This window comes from Echinops telfairi, unplaced genomic scaffold (genome assembly GCF_000313985.2).
Source record: "Echinops telfairi isolate 266 unplaced genomic scaffold, ASM31398v2 ScPeMD7_3533;HRSCAF=4204_0, whole genome shotgun sequence".
NCBI classification, from domain to species: domain Eukaryota; kingdom Metazoa; phylum Chordata; class Mammalia; order Afrosoricida; family Tenrecidae; genus Echinops; species Echinops telfairi.
The window spans coordinates 97,815,719-97,821,130 of record NW_022107431.1 but is presented as its reverse complement, the minus strand read 5'-3'; positions in this window follow the sequence as shown (position 1 = coordinate 97,821,130).

Below are 5,412 nucleotides of genomic sequence, written 5' to 3'. Positions count from 1 at the left end.
GGTGGTAGGGAGTGGCAGCCATGAAACGCTGAATGCTTGCGATGAAACTCGGCTGGAGAGGAATATGTACGGGCTTCAAAAAGTGTGTGAAAAGGAAACCAGAAGATAACGTAAATTTTCCATGAACTTTTTGACGCCTCTGTGTGTGTGTGTGTGTGTGTGCACGCGCCCCCGCTTTAGAAGCTGAGGTTGTTTGTTTTTGTTTTTTTTAACCAAAGCATGTACTTTTTTTTTCCTATTAACAAATCTCAGCCACTGCTATCATAAAATTCACCATGTTGAAAATTTGTATAAACCATCAGGGGAAATGTCTTGCTTTTGCAGCTACAGGTAAAGGTGGTTCAAAGGGAAAGAATTTATCCAGACACAATCACACAGTCCTGATAATACTCCCATGTCCCCTTCAGCTTAAGGTTTTGTTTCTCATAAATAGTATAAATATTACAGCACACATAGAATGGTGAGAAAATTCTATTTCTAAGAATATATTGCTCAGGCACTTCTCCATCTCTCCTTGAAATCCAGGACCATAAATCAGGTATCTTTATACCTTGATTACCCAGCAGGATATTTGGCTACAGAAGCTGCACAGTAAAGCTTTAATAAAAGAGGAGATAAATGCTCTGCTTCTCCAGTGCATACTGATTGATTATCAATGGAAACAAGGGGTAACTCAGTAACCAATTGTGTTCCTTTCAGCAATTTTGTGAGTAGAATTGAAAGAGATTTTGTGATTAAGGAGATTGAAATGAATGGTTCTATCATGTGATGGCAAATTACATTTCTTGACTACAATTTCTCCTTTATTAGTAAAGCAAAATCAAAACTCAGTGCTATTGGGTCTATTCTGACTCCTATTAACCCACCAGACAGCGTAGAACTGCCTCGGTGGGTTCCTGAGACTGTAACACGTAGAGTAGAAATCCTTGTCATTCTCCCACAGAGTGGCTTGTGAGTTTGAACTGCTGACCTTGCAGTTAGCAGCCTAATGGATACCCACTATACCACCAGGGGTCTTTATCCATATGAATCATAATATAGGTTTAACCAAAGAGTCCAGGCAGAACGTTGTTTCTGAGCACAGCAATGGTCCAAGCAGTTGTATGGCTCCCTGTGGAAGAAGGATCTCACAAAGGTGACAGGCTTGGTAAGTCACATGCATGGAAGGAGTCACGCCAACAGTCTCACCAGTACTGTCCCTATCTTTAGCACCAACCAAGAAAACAACCACCACCAGTCGATGTTGAGTCAATTCCCACTCTTGATGATGCAATGCCTCCTTAAAATACTACACAGTGAAGTTTATTTGGGGAAGTAAATATGAACACAGCCCAAGAATGACCTGGAAAAGTTAAGAAATAAGACACGAGTCTAAAATATCTTCTTTAGAAAACACTAAAAGGTATTTTTCTAACTTGAAGGACATTCCTTACTCATGGATTGGAAAACAATATTTTGAAAATGTAAGTTCTATTCAAAACTACTTATACATACAATGCAATTATTATCAAAATTCCAACAATATTCTGGACTAAAATAGAAAAACTGCTGTATTAGTCTAGGTACTTTGGAGAAACAAATCCACGGTGACTCATGTATAAGAGAGAGTTTTATGTAAAGAAAAGGTGTATCACGAAAATATCCTAACCCAATACTGCCCAAGCCCACAAGTCCAACATTAACCCATTTACCCAACACCAGTCCACAAAGTCCTCCACCTCACAAAACAGAGGCAATGATGCCGACTGCAGGAGGAAAGCTGAGTCCGTGAACGTGTAAGCATCTCAGCACTGGCAAGGGTCTCCACACGGCTGCTCCAGCACCCAGGGCTGCATCGGGATAGATCCATGCAGCTTCTCCTTGGGGATGTCTTGTAGGAAGTCCATCTTGCAAGCTGAAGCAGGGAACTGCTAAGGCAGCTGCACCCGATACAACCACCACAAAACAAGAGACCCGAGAACTAGAAAGGCGAGGCTTCACCACCCATTTATCCCTCCGCCTTTCAACCAGCACCACATGTGATTATCGGCCAGGCTGGCACAATTAACTAACTCAACTGCTTACCAAATAGTTGGATTATGGAAAGGAAAGAGATATTTAATATTGAACATAACTTTAAAAAGAAAACGAAAAGTAAAAGGTCTTGTACTTCCAAATTTCAAAACATACTATACAGCTACAATAATTAAAACACCCTGGCACTTGTTCAACAATGGATGCATGTATCAATGAGACAGAATTGAGATCCCAGAAATGTTTCCATCCATCTGTGGACAAATGATTTTTGACAAGAGGAAAATGTAGACTCAATGGGGAAGAAACAAATAGGACTGACAAAACTGGGTATCTGTTTGCATAAAAATCTAACAGGATTCATATTTCATATCGTATGCAAAAACTAATTCAAAATGAATCTGTGTTAAATGTTAAAGCTAAAGCTATACAGCTCTTGAAAGAAAACATAATGATGAAACTACATCACATAATCTTTGTTTTTAATTGTGATGATGTGTATCGAACTCATTTTTCCCCATTTTTATTATTTTTATTGGGAACTCTTACAGATATTATAACAATCCATAGTTTAATTAGATCAAGTATGCTTGTACAATTGCTGCCCCCATCATTTTCAAAACATTTCCTTTCTTCTTGCACTTTTTGATATCAGCTCCCCTCTATGCCCACCCTCCCACTCTCTATCCCCTTAAAACCCTTGTTACTATATTAAATATTATTATTGTTAGTGTTATTCCTTTTTTTTTTTGCTGTATCTTACACCATCCAATGTATCCATTCACCTGCCATTCTGTTACTCATTCCTGAGTGGGGTTATATAAACATGTGTTTCAACAGTGCTATACTGAACCATCGGTATAGCATTCCTTCCATGTGGCCCTTCTGTGAGGGATTATCCAATTATCTTAAAGTTTGTTTTGGGGTCTCTGCTTTGTCTATGCTCCATCACATTAATTTGGTTACTTGTTTTTGAACTTCTGATACCTATCCCTGTCAGCAACTCATGATCACACAGGCTAGAGTGCTTCTTCCATGTGGACTTTGTTGCTTCCTGCTAGATGTCCACTTGTTTAACTTCAAGCCTTTGAGCCCCCAAATGTTATATCTTTTAATAGCTGGGCACAATCAGCTTTCTTCACCACTTTTGCTTATGTGCCCATTTTGTCTTCAGCAATCATGTAGGGAAGGTGAGTAATCGTGTCAGGAAGGTGGGTATCATACATTTGCCACACTATTAGAACAAACTGTTCTAGTACTGAGGTAAGATTAAAATAGAGGCTCAAAGCCCATCTGATTCCTTGTTGTATATATGTATTCCTTGTTGTAAAATACATACAGGTATAAATGATAAATATGAATATATATTCATATCTATATTTATACCTATATATTTTTAAAATTTTAAAAATTCATTTATTTTTATTATTTTTAAAAATCATGTTATTGGGGGCTCTTACAGCTCTTATCACAATCCATATATGCATCCATGTGTCCAGCACATTTGTACATATGTTGCTGTCATCATTCCCAAAACATTTTCTCTCTACTTGAGCCCTTGGTATCAGCTCATTTATTTCCCCTTCACACATCCTCCTTCCCTCATGAACCTTTGATAATTTATATATGTATGATTTTTACTTCTTGTTTTTTCCTTTATTTCTTCTCTTTCCTCCTGCCCCATTATCATGTTTACCCATCGTTCACCTCTCAGTAATCCTCTGGATACATTTCTATTGATCAACCCCAGCTAGAAACGCTACCACTCCTCACCATCACTTTTAGGTGCTGTGCTCTTCCCCGGTCCCTGCCAATCCTGGCTCATTGCTCACCCTGCCCCCCACCCCCCACCCCTGCCTTCTCCTCTCCATTGCTTCCCCTCCATCCCCCAAATTCGGTCCTGTAGCTGTCTCCTTGGGATTGTTTTTCCTGCCTATCTTATATAGTCATCAAAATAGAATGAAAATAAACAAACAAAAAGGAGCCCATGCACATAGTTCCATGTCTAACTATTGTCCTGACACTGAGAAATAAGTATCCTGCTAAATAGTGAGCAGGGCCTGATAAAATCCACTGGTCCAGTCCTCTTTTCTTTCGGGGATCCATCTTCCAGGACCTGCCTGCCCAACAGAATTTATGCCCTTTTAGTCCTCAGCATTCCTGTCCGAGGGGGATGCCTTCTCCAAGACCCCTTGCTCTTCCTGCAGTCAAGGATGGAGCAGTCTAGTGCTCCACCCCCTACCCCAGTATACCTTTCATTTTCAGTGTACTCCCCCTTGGAATAACCACCAACCAGTTCAGATGAGGTTCCAAGTGCTGCCTCCCAAGGTAGCTGTTTGCTATCAAGATAGACTATCAAACACAACGACAAATGGATGAACAGCAAAAACTAGGTAACTGGGACCTCATCAATTTGATATCCTTATGCTTATAAAAAGATTTTATGAAAAGAATAAAAAGAAGCCTATAGACTAGGAAAAATATCGGGAAATGACTATCTGAAAAGGATCCGTTATATCTATACCTATATCTATCTAACTATATATATGAATATCATATGTATGATATTCAAGCTAACAAGAAAAAGACAAATAACCAAATAAAATATGCAGAGGACATGAATAGGCTTCACCAAAGAGGAGATCCAAGTGGCCAATAATTACATGAAGTCATAATTCATTGTTTTGGCCATATTGTTAGATACCATCAAATCAGTTCTGACGTGTAGTGACCCCATGCACAACAGAATGAAGCACTGCCATATCTTGCACCATCCTCACAAGTGTTGCTATGGTTGGGTCTATCGCTGTAGCCACTACATCAATCCATCTTGAAAGTCTTCCTCTTCTTTGATGATCTTCTATTTCATCAAGAATGATGAACTCTTCCAAGTGTTGTTCCCGCCTAACACGTACTAACTGCATTAGATGGAGTCTCACCATCCTTGCTTCTCAGCAGCATTCTGGCCATACTTTTTCCAAGACTGACTTTTTTGTTATTTTGGCGAGCCATCTTACTTTCAAAGTTTTTCACTAATATCATCATTTAAATACATTGATCTTTCTTCAGTCTTTCTTATATATTTTACAAGTTTCACATGCATACTAAACAACTGAGAATGCTAAGCTTGGTAAGGCTCACCTTACTCCTTGAAGTGACTTCCTTGTTCCTCAACCCTTTGAAAAGGGCTCGCACAGATGTGACCAGTGGAATACATCATTTGATGTCTCGACTGCTGCTGCCATGAGCACCGATTGTGGATTCAATGAGATCCTTGACAACTTAATCTTGGACCATTAAACAGAACAGATGCAAATAAAAATTACAATGAGATTCAACCTCATTCCTAATAAAATGGCATTGATAAGAGCAAAAAAACAAGAAATGTCACATGTGGGT